This window comes from Kogia breviceps, chromosome 5 (genome assembly GCF_026419965.1).
Source record: "Kogia breviceps isolate mKogBre1 chromosome 5, mKogBre1 haplotype 1, whole genome shotgun sequence".
Lineage (NCBI taxonomy): Eukaryota > Metazoa > Chordata > Mammalia > Artiodactyla > Physeteridae > Kogia > Kogia breviceps.
In genome coordinates this window covers 93,122,066-93,145,178 of record NC_081314.1, presented here as the reverse complement: position 1 = coordinate 93,145,178, position 23,113 = coordinate 93,122,066, and the positions used below count along the sequence as shown (strand labels likewise).

General features: G+C 38.7%; 1 long non-coding RNA gene across 1 annotated transcript in view; it reads right to left on the bottom strand.

The window, feature by feature from the left end:
• LOC136794328 (uncharacterized) overlaps window positions 1–21,435 on the bottom strand; it is a 135,408-nt gene extending 113,973 nt beyond the window's left edge. The window contains exons 1-2 of the long non-coding RNA XR_010840935.1: window positions 21,301–21,435; window positions 12,134–12,351 (exon numbers count right to left, since the gene is read on the bottom strand). This is a non-coding gene — a long non-coding RNA (uncharacterized lncRNA). The remainder of the gene's footprint in view (window positions 1–12,133; window positions 12,352–21,300) is intronic.
• Between the last annotated feature and the right edge of the window lie 1,678 nt (window positions 21,436–23,113).

Sequence of the window (23,113 nt, the reverse complement as noted above, 5' to 3'; positions counted from 1 at the left end):
AGCAAAAAAATGACGACACACTGCAGGCTCAGATGATGGTTAGCATTTTTTAGCAACGGAGTATTTTTAAATCAAGGCATGTACATTGTGGTTTTTTTTAGACACAATGATATTGCACACTTAATAGACTACTGTAGCATGTAAAGCTAACTTTCATATGCACGGGGAAACCAAAAAATTTGTGACTCGCTTTATTTCAGTATCCACCTTATTGCAGTGGTCTGGAACTGAACCTGCAATATCTCCTGTAGGTGGTTTTGTCAGAAGATTCTGAGCTCCAGATTAGCAGGCAGCCATAGCTGACACCCTGATTTCAGACTTGTGACACCCTGAACAGAGAACCCTACTATGTCTCGTTAAGACTTCTGAGAGAAACTGTGAGAGCATCATTAATGGGTGTATTTTAAGCTGCTGAGTCTGTGGCAATTTGTTATTCAGCGCAGAAATCTAAAACAGTAGATTCGTATTCGATAACTATAATTTTTGCCCCTTCCCTATCTACCCACCTACCCATTACTTTTTGCCCTTGTTCTGGAAGTAAATCTCATTTCCTTTGGCAAACTAGTCCTCCCAAACTCCAACCACATGGCTGTTGCTGCAGAGGTTGCTAATCACAGTATCATTTACCTTGGACTTAAGAAAAGGGCCCGTGACTATCCAAACCAGGTGTAGAATCCAGTCATGGTGACCCGGCATGCTGAGTGGTCCAAGCATAAGTAAATGGCATAAACCAGGCCAAGAGCAGCCCTCTACAGGATGGTTCACAGAATAAGCAGTCAATAGAAAAAGTTCCTTTTAGTCACTAAACTGGAATTTTGCTTGTGGTTCTGTTCTCTGAGTCATGGAGAAAGTCTGATTGCAATAAGAGACTGTAAGGCCAATAACTAAAGGAAAGCAAAGAGGAAAGATGGCAAGAAAGACAGCCCTGACAGCAATGAAGTCCCCAGTTCTAATCCTTGGTGCTGCCCTTGTCCCTACCCCGTTTTCCCCATTACTTATGCTCCCTGAAGAGTTTTTGTTGGATTTTAGTAACCAAAAGAGTGCTGAGCTGGGTTTTGGTAACCAAGAGTGATGCTCTTTAGCTCTCACTTTCTCACTCCAAAATTTCTAACATGACATCCACCATCTTTCTCTTGCTACAAAAAATTAACCTAGAGGAGGTCAAATCTTTGCCCTTTTTTCTGTGCCAAAAGCAAACACATACTCTTTTCTCTTGTTAAGTAGGAGGAGAATAGAAACAACAGTCAATTCTTAAAAAAAAAAAAAGAAAGGCAGAATCAAGACACAGTTATGTGTTCATTAAAGCTTTCTTTCTTTTTCATTCTCCACAAAGTTAGTCTTGTCAGGAAAACCACTGCTTTTTTAAGTAAGACTTTTAAATTTCTCAAATTGATGATGTTATCACACCCAAAAATGAAAACACCAGTCCCTCCAGGTTGCCTGCTGGGAACGGAGGTCAATACAGGCAGAGGATGACCAAGGTAATTACTCAGTTTAGACAACTCCAAATGAAAAAAGTTATGAAATCATTTCAGGAGTGTGTACCAAAGTCCTTATTACAACCTGCACATGAGGATTCTGTAACACTCTGGAGTTTGATACTTCAAAGTTTAGCTAGCTCATCTGTAAGACATACTTCTCAATGATCTCAGCCCTAAAGCCTCATTGGTAATAGCACTGGGATCTTCAGTTCTTGGTGGTCTTAATAGGATGCTGTAAAGGCCCAAGACCTTTTGAAACAGAAGTGTTCTTTATGCAAGAACTAAGGTAAATAGAACTAAGAGAGAAAAAAAAAAAAAAATAGAGCTAAGAGGCCCCGCCTTTCTTTTAGACCAGCTTCTACCTTTGGTATCCATCTCAGTGATACAATTACTACACTTCAACATCTGCCCCCTACTCATCACACTAAAATTTGAAAAGGAAATTCATGTTTTTCTCATATGGAATTGGAAGGACACATTATATAAATTAAGAAATATAAATGACTTCCCCTATTATGAGTAAAGTAAGAGAGTGAACAGTGATTACTTCTTCCAGTCCTTCTTATACAAGGCCCACCTGTGAGAGTATTGTCTTGCACTCAGCACGGATCCCCAGGAAAACTGTCAGCAATGGCATCCAGTAGAGATTTTCTCTATTTAAGGGGCAAACATGCTTATCAAAGTGGAGGGGAAATTTTTATGACTAACTATAATAATTTAATTTTATAATTACTTATTGAATGAAAATTATTAGCTGAGTGATGTCAGGACATGAAAAAGTATGAAACATGGTTTCTACCCTCAAACCTAATATAAGTGGAAAAAAGAAAAAAGCCAAACACGTAAAACTTCTAAGGAAGAATAAAAGATTGTGCATAATTAGCTTTGTGGAAGAGTTTAATACATAATTGTGAATGAATGTTAGCAAAATACCTTTTATAATTTTTAACTTCTCGAGATGCCAGTGTCTTCATCAATAAGATGTAGGCAAAAACCTGCACAAAGTGAGGATTAAATGGGATAAGGTGTAAAGTGATGATGCTGTATTGATATACAGCAGATCCTCAATATGTGGGACTATTGTTATTAATCTTGACTTTTTTTTTTTATAGGCTATGCTGTTACCCCTTTTCTTATAGACCAAGCAATGCAATGTGAGAGATCTAAGCCTATTAAAGTGAGAAGATTGCTAAATAGAGGAAAAGATTATCAAACCAGGTAATTTATGTCGATATAAATAAGATAGATATTTAAGCACTCAGGTGCTTCAATACAGTCAAAAGAAATTTCTGCTGGAAGAAACAGAAAAGAGAAAGAGTTTGTAAGTTGATCTATATTTCAGGGTTTAAATAATAATGACCAAAAATATGTCAATGAACTATCAGAAGCAGATTAACTAAAAATGACTTTAAAAATCTTGTGCTCAATGAATATTTGCTGTGAAAGAAAAAAAAAAAAGAATGAGAACAGAGATCTCTATGCATGTGAAACCTAGGATATTGGAAGGGCTTGAATTTTAGTCCAGGCAAACTGCAAACCAGTAACTGTAGCCTCTCACCATTTAATCCCCAGGATTCCTCCAAAGAACACAGGAACTAAGAAAAGAGAAGGTGCTTGCTCAGCAAACATGGCTTCAGAAAAATAATCTAGCTCACCTTCTAAACAGGTTGACAAGCCTAAGACACTTCGATCTAAAAATTCTAGCCCCACCACGGTCTGAGTGCAGGGTCCACAGAGGCCAGGCAGAAGGGACAGTGCTTGCCTCAGTCACTGTCTTAGATTGTGTATATGAAGATACATATGAGAGAAGAAACTGGAAATGAAATGAGAGGTGACAGTTCAAGTCTGATCATTATTTTAAGCTCAGTGAAGCAGAACTGAATAACAAGACTGGTATTTGTCATTTTAGAGGTTTCTCTTCGCAAGATTTTGTTAGATTTGCAACAATGTGAGTGATTCTTACCAGCTGAGCACTGATCTGAACTACAGATAGAAGGTACAGATCTAAACCATGAATTTCCCTCTCATTATCCTTGTTAAATGAATTAGAAAACTTGATTGAAATTTCTGGAAAGATACATGAACTAGTATTATTAGACGTTGTGTTTAGATGAAATAAGATTTCTAAAATATGAATCTGGTATTGTTATATCATGTAATCACCAATTCAGGAGGATTGGACCTTACTTGTTTGCTTATTTTTTTACTTTGCCTGTTTTAAGTAAGTAACCAAAAGAAAAAGGAGAAAAAAAAAAGTGAGAAAAATAATTTAAATAGTGCAGATAATTCTGCTGACCACTACATCCAGCAAGTACACACCATACCTAGAATGAGTGTGAGATGGGAGATGTGCATCTTCTGTTGTTATTTTAATCTTTTTCATTTCCCTTATGCCTCTGTGTGTGTGATCACTTTATATATTGTATTGAATGTGATTCAAATATTTAAAGATTACTATATATGTATAGACACACACACACATATGTTTGCATATGCACATCTATATTTTTTTCTCACCATAGCTTTTAAACACAAGCCAACCACTCGTTCCTGCTAAAAAGGAACATCATTGTGTACATTGCATATTTATAGATGCATAACAGTGTACACGGTTGCAAGTTTTAAAAAGCATCTATTCTGTACTCTGGACATTTCAGAGGGTTTTTTCAAGCTTAATTTGGACTCTATGCAGTTTTAACCTTATGTACAGATAGCACTACCTAACTTCTACCAAGGCTGCCTCTATGCCTATTAATTTATGTGAGGAATAAGCTTTCTGGGACACTAGAAAACTGAAGGCAGAAATACAGCTCAGCATTGACCCTCTTTGTAATCATAGATGGTGAAGTGTCTCAAGAATCTGGGGGGCCCTGGATGCGGCAGAAATAACCACACAGATATCAGTTTTAGGTAAACTAATGTTTAGAAAAAAGTGAAAAATGTGATGAGAAGCCTTCAGAGAATGCTCACATAGTGATCAAAATCAAATAAATATGAGAAGGGAAAAAGAAGTTTTTAAAAGATTGACAGATCAGAAAGAAGTAGATATAAAAAGTTATAGGGGGGCTTCCCTGGTGACGCAGTGGTTGAGAATCCGCCTGCCGATGCAGGAGACACGGGTTCGTGCCCTGGTCCGGGACGATCCCACATGCCGTGGAGCAACTAAGCCCGTGAGCCATGGCCGCTGGGCCTGCGCATCCGGAGCCTGTGCTCCGCAGCGGGAGAGGCCACAACAGTGAGAGGCCCGCATACCGCAAAAAAAAAAAAAAAAAAAAAAAAAAAAAAAAAAAAAAAAAAAAAAAGTTATAGGGCCTGCCTTAGAGAAACTTAAAATAGTGAATTAAGAAGAGCTCGGTAAGGAGTAGGGCAGTGAAAATGGTTGGGTGAAGAAATGAAGGCAAGGAAAGGAAGGGGAAACAAATCAGAGGATCTGAACAGGGTCAGGGTGCCCCCAAAGGAGAAACTATTCATGGAAATGTCTGTGAATGGAAACTGAGCACAATTGCTCAGGGGATCGGGAAGCTGCTTGACCACAGAGGACCTCAAGGATTATTGGGAAGTAGAGGGAACCTGGGCCCGGAACTTCTCTTCCTCTTTGGGTGGAGGCCAGAAGAGATACTAGGAAGTGATGATAGGAAGTCTAGAAAAATAAAATAATATGCGTACTGGTCGGGGGGTGGTACTTTCAGTTCTAGAATGAACTAAAACCAGGAGCTGACTGCAGGCAAAGGGAATGAGCTGCTTAATCTATGTATGAGGCTGAAAGTAGGAATGTGTAAATATCCAATTCATGCAGAAACCAAACCGAAACAAAATGAGAACTACAAAATATGTGCTTGCTAATCCCATTTATTCAATCTGTAGTCCAAGATCCCCAGGTTGGTGAGGTGCTTAGGGTGAAGAGATGGTGCCCGCCCTGCCCCTGCCCTCCACCTGGTAAGGTCAGAGCCTGTTTCTGAAAGGGTTATCTCAGACATCCTGCTCTTGATTTTCTCTGCACTAAAGTTTCAGGTAATCTCAGCTACTCCAAACTGGTAAGTGGCAACAATGTTGCCATAGGGAAGAGGTACAAAGCCTTACAGAATTAGTATATTTTTTCTTTAAAAAAATTTTTTTTTACTTTTATATTGGAGTATAGTTGATTAACAGTGTTGTGTTAGTTTCAGGTGCACAGCAAAGTGAGTCAGTTATACATACACGTGTATCTATTCTTTTTCAAATTATTTTCCCATTTAGGTTATTACAGAATACTGAGCAGAGTTCCCTGCTGCAAAAATATTTTTAATGAAATAACTGATAAATGCCAAAGAAGTTACTAAATTTCTTTTATCTGGTTAAATATCTAGAACATCAATTAACCTAATAGATAGAAATCTCAAGTTTTAGAATCAAACAAACAGATTTTAATCCCAGTTTTTCCACCTAGCAGATATGAGATATTTGCAAATTCTGTAAAGTCAATGAACTTCAGTTTCCTCAGCTTTTAATCAGTGATAAAAATAGCTAGCTTGAAGAATTGTTGAGAGTACAAAATGAGATAATATATGTAAATACTTAGGACTCTTTCAAAAAATAAGTACTTAATAGAGGTAACTATAATTATTACTTATACATCTCTTAAAATACATATTTTTAAGCTTTATCTCTAGATCCCATCTGAGGCTAGTACAGCTCATGACAAAGACACAAACCTCCATAGCCACAGTTTCAGTGATCACGGAACTCATTAGGTACTTGAATACCTACCGTGGTACAGCACCTTTACTTACTAGAGCCTTACATTTTAAAACTGCTAAGTTAACATGGACAAAATAACAATCATTTCTAGCTACTGTAATCACACACTTGAGCTCTATGTAAACATAAGCAAACATGTAAATGCTGTTTTATTATCCTAAAGGGAAAAATGAGAGGTGATAAATTGAGTTTTTAAAGACTTGTTTATTTTCAAATAACAAAAGATTCAAGTTATTCAGTATATAAATAACTAAGAAAATCTAATCATTTGATCATTGCATATCACATTGGATACTGTTAGACAAAATCCAAGGACATATTTTCAAGTCATAAGTATTAATAAGCCCAGTTTGACTTCAAATTTTAATGTGGTTGAATCAGCCAGATGTTCTTCCATTTATTTTTGTTATTTTGGTTTCTGCACAGGTATTCATTCTACCATAAAAATGCCTTCAAAGATTATGAAAATATCACTAGAAATTGAAAGATAAAAATAAATGGAATGTAGTGTGCTTCCTGAATCTCTTATTGGCTCATACCTACTATGGCTGTACTAATAATCCCATCCAGATATCAACAATTAATTTGAGAAGTTATATGAAACAGTAGGTCAAATAAAGGACCAGCTGAAGGATTAAATTATATTCAGTGTCTGGTTCTGCACTGTCCTTGTCTCTCTTCAGCAAGCACAGAAAATCAGCAGCTCTTGGATAAATATTGTACCTTCCACACACAGCCACACACATTGAAGGGAAAGAATGTCATTATAATATTTGTTAAAAGCAACATGACTATCAAAACTTTGCATTAAAAGATGTGGTAATCACCTATGAATCATGTCTCCTGTGTCTTTCCTCTGCTTTATTTACGTGCAGGGACTCTACCCTTCTAAGTTCTTGGCTGGGACTCATATAACAAAAGACAGATTAACAAGAGAAAAACACACAGAAGTACAGTAACATGTATATCCCATATATACATTAGACATACCCAGGGAAATGAGTAACTCAAAGAGTAACTCAAAGAGGCTTAGAATTCACGCTTAAATATCATCTTCAGCTAAATCAAAGAAAGGAGGGTGTGGGCAGATGCCAGTTATGGGAAGGTGACCAGGAAAAAGTATGACAGACAAGAGTAAAGGTTTTTAATGTGGATTTATATTAGTGCCTTCTCCACTGACAGGATTCTCTTATGATTTAGAATCATCCTCTTTCTGGTATAGAGAGGGAAATATCCTTACAAATGTTTATCTTTACAAATGGGAGATAGTCTTATGAAAAGATAACTTCTACTTTGCAGAGATTCTCCTGTGTCTACTATTTCTCAAAATAATTAGCTCAAAATCATCCTCATGTCAAAGAGGTATGTTTTGAGTGGTGTACTATAGTCTCCTACAGTCAGAGTCTGGGTTGGCGTATTCTGGTCTCCTGCAGTACCATGAGATGGGAATCAACAACATGACAAACGGAAAAGAGCAGTGACCATAAGAAAAAGTATTGATTAAGGAGTCAGATAAGAACCAGAAACAAATGGTTACAGCAGAAACCAGTAAACATTACAGTGACTTGGTATATATTTATAGAATGGATATTTCATTCAATCCCACAAGTAACCCAGTAAAATATGCATTTCTATTCCCCATTAATAAATAAGAAAACTGATGGAGAAATGGATTGGGTAAATTGTCCCACAGCAAAAAGGTAGCAAATCGGAATGAAAACTAACACAAATTAGGAATCAAAGCACACATTCTTGCCATTATACCTTTCTTGCCTTCCCACTGGTCTCTGTCTATACATGTAAAGCTCTCTCTATATCTCTCTTCATTTTCATATTGTTTCCTCCTGTCTCCTTTGTCTCTTTCTTCCTTAAAATAACCATACCATCATGCAGAACTTCAGAATATTTTCTGTGATTACTGGGTAACATTTTACATTCTCTGTTTCTTATTTTAAAAAGGGGTTGGGAGCATGAAGGAAAATGTTGAATTTCTTTCATGAAAGAAAGAGAGTAAGGTCAAGACCCTATAATTTTTTTTCTCCCCTGTGGACCAGGTTAATGATTAAAAAAAATGAATTTTCTCTCCCTCCCTATAATCTAAAACAACATCTTATGTTTTACTGCTATCAGGCAAGTAAGCCAAAATCAAAGCACCTCATATGTTTGAATGTTTATACTTGAATAACTTACAATATAAAAGGAAATACAACAGATGTAGGAACAGAAAAGATAAAGCCATTTTTAGCTAATTACACTTTTTGAAGGGACATTTATTTTTAATCCCATTCTGCTGCATCTACCATGGTCGCCCTGAAGTCCAGTGAAACAGGAAGAAGAAAGGCAGTGGGTGAGATCAGAAAAAGAGAGACAGCAGATAAAAGATGTTAGGGCAGGCGAGGAAAGGGAGAAGAGGGAACAAGAACAAATCTGGGAAGATAATATTTCATATAAGGAGGTTTAAGATATATATATTTTCAAAAAGTCACAAGGGGAGAAAAGAGAGCCTCCAAAGCATCATAAACCCCTTGGCACCCCAGGAAATCCATTTCTGTTGACAGAGTGTCCCCCTCACCATGTACCCCTGGTAACTAAGGTATGAACATCTGAGCTTCATGTCAGGTATACTCTTCTGCTTCCTTTACTTCCCACAGACAGGAGACGCATAAAAGAATGAAATAATCAAACAGACAATTCAGCTCACCTTTAAATCCCAGTTTGTAAAGCTTCCTATCACTTCTTTCAAGACTGAATTAGGACTTTCCAGAAGTTGTCCCTGATGAGACACACTCCATCCTAATCTCTCATTCTCCACTTCCGCTCTTGCATTCATTCAGGTATTCTATTTGTACTAGATAATTTTAAATGTTGTAATGTAGAATCAAAACACCAGAAAAGAATTCATTAGAGTGGAATTTAAATTCCCTTCTGGTAGTCTTTCTTGTTCTAATCAAAATAAGGACTAGAGAGGTTAGGCAGCTTGTCAAAAGTCACATAGCCAATTAAAGGCACCCAAATCCCATTCCAGGGCTCTTTCTACTAGACCACATTGTTTGATTCATTTATTGCTTCTAAAATGATTAATGGCTGTGTATTTTGAAGATTTGAAAAGCATACTTTAGTCATTAGTAACCTTCTTACATTTAAATAACCCCACAAATCCACTAGGTATAAAATTTCATATCTAATGTAAAATTCCATGTTTTAAATACAATATTCAAAAATGTTTGAGACTCCTAACATAAGCAAAGCTAAACATTCAAATAATGCTATTTCCTCCAAAATCCTGATGGAGGAAAATATTCAGGACATGTATTTATCTTAGATAAAATCACACACACACACACACACACACACACACACACACAGATATAAAGGAGAACCTTGGACCCTCTCCAATCTGGAAAATTCTAATCTATAATATTCTTTACCTCAACTTCACAAGAAGACTCCATTCTCATTCTTGCTCTTTAATAACAACAATAGCAATAACTACCAAAATTTATACAGTACTTTCTGTGTGCTGCTAGGCACTGAGCTACATAGGAGGAAAGAAAGAAAAGGAGAGAGAGAAGAAGAGAAGGAAAAGGAGGAGGAGAAGAAAAAGGGATGTAGATTTGCACCTTAATGGAGAAGATAGACATCTATTCAGATTTTTCATGTACTGTGGAAAGAGATGGCATTGAGGCTTGCTGGGGTGCCCACAGTGACACAGATAAATCATTAAGGTGCTTAGTCCAATCTGAGGATTTAGGGAGAGAGGTATTCTGGGAGCTTTGCCCAAGAGAAATCTTAAAAGATAAGTCAGAGTTACCAAGAAAAGTAAGAAGGACATTTTAGGCCAAGCAAAATCACAGAACTAGAAGAATGTGTTGTGTTATACAGGGAGCCATAAGCAATTTGAAGGCACTGAAATATAGTACGTAATGTGAAGAGCAGTGGGAAAGAGTTATGAGAAATAGATACGGGCAGGTTCATAGGGGCCTTTCCTTTGTGTAAGAGTTTTACCTGGAATTGATATGAAATAGTATGATCTGCAGTCATCTCTTAATTACCTTTCAATTATTATAAAGTAGATTTGTTTATATTTTCCCAGCCTTCCATTACCACTGCCACCTTTCATAAAAAAATTAAAGTGAACACATATGAGACTAATAATCTTTAGTATTCTTTCAAAGACAGCTGTTGGTTAAGATGAATGCATTAAATGTTTTTAAAATGGAGACTTACTTACTGAAAAATTTGAAAATATAAGTGAATATTCCTGATAGCTGAGATTATTCATATGCCTCTGACATAGAGAAATGAACTTAACTTAGTAAACAAAATGGCAAATACTTTTTATTTTTGTCCCTCACAAGCGGATAGTAGCAAAGCCTTGTTTTTCAGTTGGTTTTTTATAAAGATATAATAGACAAAGCTTTTGAAGAGTATGGAGATCCCAGAAAATTGTGAAGCAGCCATGCATCACTGGAGCCCTCTGTTCCTGATCCCCTTCCAGGCCTAATGACTATTTTCAGGCATTGTAAAATGTAGGTAAATCAACAAAATCCAAATCAAGCTGCTCCACAGCAAGCACCTGACCTTGAGTCATCTACAATTTCTTTTCACTCAGACAGGATGTCTCCTTTCAAATTCTCTTCTCCATTTAACACATACAATCTCAAGCTACATAACGTGTTGACTTTCTTGGTTCTGAGAAACTTGCCCTGCTCTTGGCATGCCGGGATAACTAAATAAATTTCCCTTCCAAAGGCCAAATTTTTCTAAGCTCATGGATTTATTGCAATCAGCATCCATCAACTTTTGAGTATCTGTGGGCGTTTAGAGCTGTGCTAGGCACAGCGGGAGACACCAATGAAAGAACAAATCCCAGCACTTGCTCACACTGAGTTTATGTTCGAGTCTGGGGAGGCAAGATGAACATACATGCAACAACTGGGAAACAATTTGAGACAGTATATAATTAAGTGCTGAATGTAATACTGACTGTAAGTGCACAATTCTTCACTAATTACCAGTTGCTTGAAGGAATTAATACTTAACTTTAGGGATTTCAATCACAATTTCTCTATAAGCATTAATTCTTGTAACCAGCAATTCATTTCCAAGAGTTACAAACATACCCCAGTTTTAGCAAATTATCAGCATTGTTCTCATAAACGTTTTTTCCATTAAGCAATTAATTTAAATCCTGATTGTTCTGACCTCCAGGGCATTTGGAGGGGCGCTGGCACCTCAGACATAATTTAATTTTTCGAATGAATTTTTTGGCTGGTGCAGAATGCAGAGCCCGGAGGGGAAGGAACCTGCTTTCTCCCCAGGAGCAGGGGAACAGGAGACCTCTGGGTCCAGAGCAGTCTCACTCTCCCCTCTGACAGGAGTAGATAAACTCCAATATTGGGTTCCTTTCTGTACCTTGTCTTCCGTACTTTTCTTTACTCCCACTCCTTTCCCTCCTTTTGTCTCCCCTGCTTTGGTTCTCTTCTTTTCCCTCTTCTCCTACCTTTGTTTCAGTCTGACCACTAGCGTCTGCAGAGAAAGCTTCCTTAGCTAGTAACCCTCAGGATGGAGGAGGATGCTAACCCAGCCTCCCCTGTCAGCAGGGTCCTGCAGAGATCATGGCCCTAGAGAACAAGCTCAGTCCACCTTCTAGAGGTTTAGTCATTTTCTCATCAGCCTGCAGATGTGCTAGGAGAATTGCAAACTATTTTCGAATGTCCTTCCACAGACCTCACTGTCTTCTCATACCTGCCCTGACCCCTCCTGAGCACCTTCATGACCTTGCTCCACCCGGAACAGCATGCAGGGCTCTGGCAGACAACCACAGGTGGGCATAACCACATCCAAACCTGCATTTTGCTTACCTTTAGCCAAGACATAATTGGCCACTAATATGTGTGAGATGACACTCTTACCTGAGCGTGGTAGCGGGTAGAAGGCAAGTTCAAGCTACTTCACTCCCCTAAGCTTCTGTTTGTCCAGTATGAGAAAGTGATATCCACCCAGTGGGCTACTGTGGGGATTATATGGTGGTGAAGAGCCAGGTTTCTTGGCTTCAAGTCTCAATTCTGCCTCTTCCTAGCTGGGTAACCTCAGCAAGTTGTGTCACTTTTCTCTGTTTCAGGTTGCTCATCTGTAAAACAGGAAGAATAAGAGAATCTACTTCAGAGACTTTATATCCCAGGATAAGATAAGTTGAATTATGTAATACACATACAAAACACTCTATACATATCAGCTTTTATTAGATGAAGTAACTAGCATATCATGGATGCTCTATAATACCAGCTCTTTCCATTCATTTGTACCAAGTTAGTGGAGGGTAAAATGCCCAGGAGAGCGACTGCTCCACAGTTGTCAACTAGGAAATGTCCCTTCCTTTGGCCAGAACTAGATAGCTTCAGCCCTTTTCTCCCACTCAAAAGCACCATATTTACCATCAGTAGAAGTACTATGTTCTATGATCTCACAAACTTCAGAAATAGGCACTGAAGTCTTCAAAAACATTAAAGACTGGTCCAAAAAAAGCAAAAACAGGTGTCACCATTAAAAACATTTTCGCGGTGGAACATGTCCCATGAGCTCTTATATAAACTGTGCAATTAGGGGATTTTGATTTGATGAAAATAAAGATTCCGAGAATACTTTAATAACCTAGAAGATGGACGTGGAGCCAAGTGGACTTAGGAAAGTTCTGTCATTATTCTACTTCCTACAAGTCAAGGGAAAATAAAATTTGGGGAACAGATGAATAAAGATAGCTTTTCTCTTAACATACAGCCCTACCACAGTTAATAGCATTTCTCTCCTTCTACCTAGGAGGAGGGTTTAAGAGTTGTTTGACTATGAGCACATTTCTAGAGTGACCAGACTGATGGCAGGAACCTAAGAGTACAATTTCCAGTAAGTCTCCCACCCTCCAACTACTGAAGTTTGGAGGAACAATTTATTTTCAGAATTAAACTCATCAGGAGCCAAATGACTTCGATGACAATGATGTTGATAATGATGGTGATGATGGTGATGGCTGATATTTATTGAGTGCTTGCTGTACATCAGGCACCATCCAAAACATTTTACATATATTATCTCACCTAATCCACTTACACGATCTCATTCAATCCTATCACAACCGAAGAGGCAGAAACTATACTTATTTCCATTTTACTAATGAGGAAATTGGTTCAGAGAGTTAAAGATCAAGCAGCCAAAAAAGGATGATTTTTTTCTAGCAAGGCCAACGAGGCAACTACAAAAGCACTTTGCAGTGAAATTTTAAAGCAATTGAATTAGGTCAGGCTTTGTCAACAGCAGGAGTATCATAATATAAAAATCTGAACACTCGTTAATTTTTATGGTAGCAGTATTGACTTTAAATACCAACTACCTCCTTATTTGCAAAGTCATATAATTCTGCTCTTAGGAGCCAAAGACTAAGAAAACTCACAAGCTACCACCAACATCCAGTCTTATTTGTACTGCACCAAATCCTTCCGATCCTGTTTGTAAGCTGGGAACACTTTCATAATAGATAAGATCAGAATACAATTTAATCATTCTTTTCGTTTCACAAAGAACAACTGACAAGGCTGCTGGCCAGTTTATACAACAGGTACTACGGGCTTCAAATTTCTCACTGCCTTCTGGTTATCAAGAAAGTTAATTATTATCAAATCCCCAGCTCTCAAAAGGAAGGCAAAAGTCACCTTGCTCCAAAGCGCTTGCCAGGTAAATAATGTAGGTTAAAAAATGGTAGTTTTATTGTGAACCGAATTCTTGATGCTTTAGAATAACACAGATAACTTTAGGAAACCAGATAAAATTTTTTAGAAAAGTTGCTACATGGGACTGGGAGTAGGGGGTTGGGGTGTGAGAGAGTGAATTACTTAAGAATCACAAAGATAGATAGTTCTGAATAGATGATCAACTATTTCTAAGGCCATATGATAGAGCTTGAGTAATGTATGTTAAAGCATTGCTTAATGAAGAACTAATCTAATAAGGTCAACTGCTCTTTTAATGTGCCTAGAATCTTAAAAGCTATCCAGGCAATGTCTGGAGGAGAAATGTCCATAAAATATCTGAATGCTTTGGAATTCATGCTCTGCAGAATCCCTTCCATGCTCAGAACCAGTCTGAAGCATAAGGGCACAGTCCACATATCTCCATATGCAGAGAGTGTAGGGGGAGACAAGGCAGAGAGGGAAAGAGAGGAAAAGAGATGACAAAGAATGAATTTCAAAGAAAAGCCCATAGTCAGAATATTTTTTAGTTTATAGAGTCATTTGAAGAGTTCAAATTCTTGTTTGCACGGGGAGTTTGGAAAAATGGATTTTCTCCCTAAAGCCAAATGATGAGTGAATTGTATTTTCACACAGATCGAAGTAAAAGTAATCATGGTAGACTTTAACATTCTCACAAGTGACTCTCCTGGCTTTGAACATATGGAGTGATGTGGATTTAATTGATTGTAAGAGAATTCTAATTTATAAACCCAATTTGTTCAGATGAATTAGGAAAAATAATAATAATCTATGCAGGAATATTTTTTAATGTAGTTGAGCCAAAGAAGAAACAACTTTGTAGTGAAGTTGATAGTGTATGTGAAGATTTGATTAGGAAGTACTGATTCTATAAGCCATACTGAAAAAAAAAAACTTTAATTCATGAATTAACCGTCATATCATATTATATCATGATACAGAAATAGTACAGCATCACATATAATTTATAATTCTAAAAGCATGATTCTTGATGATTGTATTCTGGCAAAAAGAACCAGTGTCAACTGGGTTTGCAACAAGTCAACTACCCGAATGACATGGAAAGTGTATGTATCACATTCTACACTTCCAGAGACAAAGGCAATGCCTTGCTCTTTCAAATGGACAACTTTACAGTTAGTTATCTTCTTTTGAAACAGTGATTACATTTGGGTTTTACATTATGGGTGCAATGAAGCTGGAATTTACTGCCTGAATAATAGATCAAAGCAAATCAGAAAGTAATTAGTTGATAGAGCAAAGGGCTGCTTATCTGAATGACTTGGTTTATAGAACATAAAGGAACAGGAAACCCTTGACTTAAAATAAAGCTTTTGAAATAAAGAAGAGGAAAAACTATATCCAAGAGCATTTTATCAGTAGGGAGGATATCAACTACATCTATTCTTTTCTCTTGCAAATTAGGTCCCTTTCTTACTTGGTACTAAATTTCCTAATCTGAGAATCCATTTCCCTTCATTGCATATGTTTCTCTGGAGGTTGCATATTCATTTTCTGGCTATTAGATACCCTATTTTCCACAGCCTGTAGCCTGGAGACACTTGCGGTGCAGGGTTTTTACCCTCCCCTCTCAACACAGAATTTTACAGTAAAAATGACTGATAAAGGAAGCGAGTGACAGACCCCTGTCGGGCAGCCAGTGATCACTACACATTTAGATTTTATATTATTATTATTTAGCATATTAAGTGCCCACTCTCTCATCATCGTGGGTGACTTCTCAGGAGGTAACAGAGCACTCAGCTTTAGGAGGACAGGGTTTAATATTAGGTTGAAAATGGTTAACAGGCCGAAAGCCTAATGAAAACACATTTAGAAAGTCAACCAGAGGGATTTTTATTTTAATGAAAAAGAATAATGAAAAGCTCTCTGTAGGGAGAGCAAATTTGACAAGGTTATTTAAATATATATGTAGGCTTTAATGTTTCAAAAGAGTTGTTGTTTTTTTTTCAAATAATGGGATTTAATCTAATTTGTGGGTTTGGGCCTGAGTCGCAGGGTGGTTGCAAGATAGTCTTAGAAAGCAAGAATCCCTTGCCAAGTAAGAGGTTAGAATAGATTGTAGGATGTTTGAGTTGGATGCAGACTTAGAGATGATCTAACTTGACCTTTTCACTCATTGGACAAGATACAGAAGCCCAAAAATATGAAATGAGTTCCCCGAGGCCATGCCGTTAGTAATAGAGCTGTACGGAGGGTGACCATACGGAGAGAACTTATGCAGGCCACGATGGTTAGTAACCTTATTCTCTCTCTCTGTAATCCTCACAATAGTCCTTGAGCAAGTATTATTGGTGCCATTCTGTAGACAAAGAAGTAGAAACTCAGAGGAATTACATAATTTACCAAAGGTCACACAGCTAGAAAAAGATGAAACACACATTTAACCTGTGTGATCCTAAAGATGCCTTGACCACTCACCTCAACAGGAGGCAGAGCTCTCTGTTGTTTTCCACAAGGCCTTCAGCCTCCGGGACACGGGGTTCTGCAGATCCAGCCAGGCTCTGTCTACTAAACCTACCACTCGTCCTATTTCTTAGTTACTAACGCTGTAATTCCGACATCCCTGACTTGATATCTTGCACCTGCCCTAGTTTCCACTTTTCAGCCCTAACTCCTCCAGAGGTTAGATTCGATTCCCTTTGAACCCGGCCTGGGATCATTCCCACTCCTTCCCTCCTCCAAGTCCATCTCCTGAGACCCCAGCTCAAGCCAATGTCCCTGGTCTAGAATCAGCTGAGAGGCAGGTCAGATGGAAATAAAAATCTACCCAATTCCAAATACAGGTGTAATGGAAAGTGAGGTAGAGGCCTAAGCCACTATCAGCGGCTAGTCAGAGTTCCAGCTGAGACACACCTGATAAGTAATTGAAGAACTAAATAAAAGGGCCAAGGCTAGTTTTTCACACAGTTACCAAGGAAAAAAGAGAAAAGGAAGACATACATATCCAAGGAAGAAAGTCAGGAGAAGGGATGGATCTGGGACAAATCTGGTAGCCCAGTGATTCAGCTACCAACTGTGCCACCAGATTCTAGGTTCAGTGATAGAACATAACCCTACAGCCTGTCTCAGGCTGGGGCAGAAGTTTCTGCCTGGAGGAGAATAGCTTCAGAACACAGTCAGAGCTAGTGGCAGCAGGAACCATGCATAGCCCCAGAAGCGAGGAAATGGGGAGGAACAAAGCCGGGGACCCGAGGCAGGGCCTGACATGTTGCCCCCTCTCCCCCTCCTGATGGCATGGAGAGACAGGAATTGATCAGTACCTCCCATTATATGTCAGAGGTGTCCCTGTAATTGACTAGAGGCTTAATCTTTGGTCTGAATAAAGTTCATCTCTTTCATTACCAGCTACCTTCTCATTTCTGTTTTTTTTTTAATTGGGGAATACTTGCTTTACAATGTTCTGTTAGTTTCTGCTGTGCAAGGAAGTGAATCAGCTATATGTATATATAATGTATACATATATCCCCTCCCTCGTGGACCTCCCTCCCAACCCCTCCCCCATCCCACCCATCTAGGTCATCACAGAGCACCTATCTGAGCTCCCTGTGCTATACAGCATGTTCCCACTAGCTATCTATTTTACATATGGCAGTGCACATACATCAATCCCAATCTCCCAATTCATCCCACCCTCCTCTTCCCACCCCCGTGCCCACACATCCATTCTCTAAGTTTGCAGCTCTATTCCTGCCCTGCATATACGTTCATGTACCATTTTTCTACATTCTACATATATGTGTTAATATACAATATTTGTCTTTCTCCTTCTGACTTACTTCACTCTGTATGACAGACTCTAGGCCCATCCACGTCTCTACAAATGACCCAGTTTCATTCCTTTTTATGGCTGAGTAATATTCCATTGTATATATGTACCACATCTTCTTTATCCATTCGTCTGTCGATGGACACTTAGTTTGCTTCCATGTCCTGGCTATTGTAAATAGAGCTGCAATGAACATTGCGGTACATGTCTCTTTTTGAATTCAGGTTTTCTCAGGGTATATGCCCAGGAGCGGGATTGCTAAGTCATATGGTAGTTCTATTTTTAGTTTTTTAAGACTGTTCTCCACAGTGGCTGTATTAATTTACATTCCCACCAACAGTGTATGAGAGTTCCTTTTTCTCTACACCCTCTCCACATTTATTGTTTGTAGATTTTTTGATGATGGCCATTCTGACCAGTGTGAGGTAATACCTCATTGTAGTTTTGATCACTATAGAACTCTTAGAGGAAAACATAGGAAGAATACTGTTTGACATAAATCGCAACAAGATCATTTTTAAACCACCTCCTACAGTAATGAAAATAAAAAGAAAAATTAACAAATGGGACCTAATTAAACTTAAAGGCTTTTGCATAGCAAAGAAAACCATAAGTGAGATGAAAACACAACCCTCAGAATGGGAGAAAATATTTGCAAATGAAGCAACTGACAAGGGATTAATCTCCAAAATATACACGCAGATCAATATCAAAAAAACAAGCAACCCAATCAAAAAAACAAACAATGTAATCAAAAAATGGGTGGAAGACCTAAATAGACATTTCTCCAAAGAAGACATACAGATGGCCAAGAGACACATGAAAAGATGCTCAACATCACTGATTATTAGAGAAATGCAGATCAAAACTACTGTCTCATTTCTTGAAGACACTGAACAAGTCACAGCAGAGTTATCATGGCCTCTGGGCCTCTTTCCTGATCAACTTGGTTGCATCCATCATGGGCCAGATCAGTTTGGTCATCGTACTTAGCTACATAAAGGCCTGTAACTCCTGTGGTTCTGTAGATAAAGCTCTCCAAAGTCCCTACTTGGGTTCTTCTTTCTTATTGCAATATTGGGTTTAGTATCATCTATCTCATTACTTGAAAAGGCACTGGGACATCAGGTAGCATGTCAGGTATAGACTACCTGATCCAGTTCAGATTCAAACTGATCTGGCCCATGGTGGATCCGTCACTGTGCCATCCCAGTTCCCCTGGAGAGTTTCCATGATTGCCTCACCTATCTTCAGGTGAGACCTGTTGCAGATAGTCAGCACTGATAGGACCAACCAGCCTACTTTATCCCATAGGAATGCCATCTTGGTGGAAGAATCATGGTTTTTAAATTTTCCTCCATTATATCCTCCATTATATACTGAGCCCACCCTTTACTATCACGGCTTGGAAGAGCCTTTTAACCTCTTTCAGCCTCAGTTTCATTGTCTGTTAAACTGTGTATACCTCAAAAGTTTTATATGAAGAATGGATGGGAATTTCATTACAGCTTGTGGCTCCAACTCTGAGGTTCCCTACTGGTAGTTAGTGCATTAGGGTTCTACAGAGAAACAGGCCAATAGGATGTGTGTGTATTTGAGTGTGGTTGGTTAGATAGATAGATAGACAGAGAGATAGATAGATAGACTTGTCATAAGGAACTGGCCCACGCAATTATGGAGGCAAGCAAGCTCCATGATCTGCAGAGTGAGTCAGCAAGCTGCAGACTCGAGAGAGCCAGTGATACAGTTCCAGTCTGAAGGCCAGCAGACTCGAGACCCAGGAAGAGAGGATGTTTCAAAGTCTGAAGGTAGGAAAAAAGCTGATGCTCCAGTTTGAATGCAGTCAGCCAGAAAGAATTTTCTTAGGATGGTCAGCCTTTTTATTTTATTCAAATTTTCAACTGATTGGATAAAGCTCACCTACATTAGAGAGGGCAATCTGCTTTACTCAGTCTATCAGGTTAAATGTTAATCTCATCCAAAGACACACTCACAGAAACACCCAGAATGATGTTTGACCCAATATCTGGGCACCCTGTGGCCCAGACAAACTGACATGTAAAATTAACCTTCACACCTAGCAAACTTAAACATGCTAAACCTGAGCCAACTTAGGCCAGCAGATAAATGGGGAAAAATTCACAGATATACTTTTAGTTTTATGATGAATTTTTATGTCAGGTAAATCATATTTTGTTATTCAAACTCAAAATCAATGTGCCTGAAAACCACGAATAATATGGCATATATCATAAAAATATGGGAGCTTCCAAAGGAAATTTAAGAAACCACATCCTAATAAAACTAATTTTCTTTCTTGGGTAAGTTGATTGAGAATTTAATTAAGGGCAAACCAGTATGCTTATAGTATAAAGTTTATAGAGTCAAAGAAACAACTCTCAAAAAAAAAAAAAAAAAAAAAGAGGTGCATCTCTAATTTATTAACCCCCCCACCGTTTTAAATAAGATCTACTTAAAGCATACTATATAAGCAACCCAGTAAGTATAATTTGCTCAGCTTTTTCAAAAAGCTTTCTAAGTTTCCTTCTAACAGATTACTAAGAGAAAGAAGTCACTAGAGGATAGAGGGCAGAATACTGCCAAGAGTTGCTGTGAAAAGCCATAGAAGCAGTCGCAGTGAACAGCTGTGCCAGAGAGTGAAGTTAATAATTAGACACCCAAGGGTCTAGCACTGGTTCTGGCATTGTTCAATACAGCGTATTTAATGAGGAGGAGGAGATACTGGGAGAAGAGTTGGTAGGTATATAGAGTCTGACCACCAAATCTGCAATGATTCTACTTTAGGTAAGCAGAGGACATCAGTCAAGAATGATGAAAGTGACTACATGGATTGTGTGCTTTGGGATTTCAGCAAAAATTAAAGCACTTAAAATGCAACTTGTATCAATTGTGATTCCAGCAGAAATTAAGTCAAATCTCTCTGAAATCACTTTTTAGAGACTAAACTGTTTAAAGGATGATCTAACGTCTACCCAAATAAACAAGAGACAAGACAGGAATGCAGTTATAACAAATAATGCAGTTACACAAATGCCGTTGTGCAAATAAGGGATTTAACAGGTTATCTGTAAATTTCTGTAAAATCATGGTAGCAAAGAGAACTGCTCATTGATTTTAAAAGGATTCAATGCTCTTTGATTTCAATTTGAAGGAGTCAATTTGAAGTTGGATTCAGGAGGAAAGAAAATAATTCTGGGATATTCAGAAACAAAGTCATTGGTGTAAAACCATACAGGATTAAAGCTACTCTTAGTGATTGTTGGATATTCTCATTAGCCTGCATTGCTCTAGGACTTACCAGCCTGTGGCACAAATGAATTCACATTAGCACTGATACACACATTTCTGTGCCTAATAGCCTTCACCCGCATAACTGCCTCAAAAACGTCAGGGTTTCCTGGAGAGCTGCATGAAAGACTAGCATCATTCCTTTCCTGTTTCCTTATCTGGATCTCCTGTGCTGTCTTCTGCCTAAGAGCCAGGAAAAAGGCACACCACACGGGCTTACCTGGTGGCGCAGTGGTTGAGAATCCGCCTGCTGATGCGGGGGACACGAGTTCGTGCCCCGGTCCGGGAAGATCCCACATGCCGCGGAGCGGCTGGGCCCGTGAGCCATGGCCGCTGAGCCTGCGCGTCCGGAGCCTGTGCTCCGCAACGGGAGAGGCCACAACAGGGAGAGCCCCGCGTACGGCAAAAAAAAAAAAAAAAAAAAAAAAAAAAAAAAGGCACACCGCACCACTAGAACTGGTGCCTAAACACTGTATGAGAAACCTGCATCCCTAATGTCTCCTCAGCACTTCTGAAACTGCTTAAGTGTGATGAACTTCTGCAACCACATGAGTCTTTATGGAAGATGGTACTTTCCGAAATTGGTCACCGCATTACTCTCGGTCCCGCATGCTCTTCCAGGATTTTGCCAATCCCTCATCAAGAAGTAGATTCTCTTTATCCTCCCCTTGAACCTGGGAAGCTAACGGCAGTTGAGTGCAATAGAGTAAAAGCAGAGGTGATGTTGTGTGACTTCCAAGACTAGATCACAGAAAGGATACAGCTTCCTCCTGACTCTCCCCTTTAGAATCCTGGCACTTATAACCCAGCCACCATATTGTGAGGAAACACAAGCCACATGGAGAGGCCATGTGTTTCCACTAGCGGCCCTAGCTAAGGTTTCAGCCCACAACCAGCATAAATTGCTAGATGTGTAAAAAGAGAGACCTTCAGATCATTCCAGGCCCCAGCTTTAGAAAGGCCCCAGCTGACACCTCGTTGAGCAGCATTGAGTTATTCCTGCCAAACCCCACACAAAATGCAGAAAAGTGAGCAAAAGAAAGCTGTTATTGCTTTAAGTCGCTATTTTTAGGTGGTTTGTTATGCAGCACCGCATAGCTAAAACAATCCTTCATCAGACCTCACATAATTCAACACAGAACTGAGGAGGATACCAACCTCCCCAATTCTATGTGGACTTTTGAACGTAAATTCCAAGCATTCGCCTACCCAAATACTAAAGATGCCGTCATGATAGCAAGCCTCTAAGCCTCTGCTTTAGACACTAAATAAGAAGCAGCTGAAGATCCTTGGCCAGGCACCATGCTGTCATCTTCATCTCACTATTTCCCCCCAAGGAACATTAACCCTAAATTTCCTCTTGGCAGATTCCTCTCTTGAGTGCATTTTGACTCATGTAAATAGATGCCTAGAGGTTGGGGGTAGGTGTGAAGAACATAATTTCAGATGGAATAACCAGACTGACTGAAAACCCCATTTCAGGCCCATACCTACTCCCACTATTTTTTATAAAACATTTCTGAGAAAGAAACCTTCTAAGTGGCTGTGATTTCATTTTCTGTCATGGTAATGTCATTTTTCATGGAGTAAAGTGGCCAGGAAATACAAATAAGAACAAAAGAGATTTTGGAGAGAGAAACGTTCTTGTCAGAAATGTACTTTACGAAGGTTATAGGGCTGCAATAGAAGAAACTTCAGGTATTTTGGTAGCTCTTAGAAAGCTCCCATGCTACCAATTTAACATCTAGTGAGGTGAGATGGGAGGGTTATAGAAAAATCTCTTTATGCTTTATACAACTAAGAAAAAGCATCAGCTAAAGGGCCCTACACTAGACAATTAGAGAAGAGCTGAAAGAATATTTCAAATAAGAGATCAGAAGGGAACAAATGTCTTACTAGAAATGAATGGAATATAAAATCAAATAAACAACTCTGTAACCCTCACCCCACCCTGTAAGATTGTGTATGCTCTTTATGGCAGAGGACTTTCCAACACAAACATTGCATTTCAAGGTAGCTAACTGAGATATTCA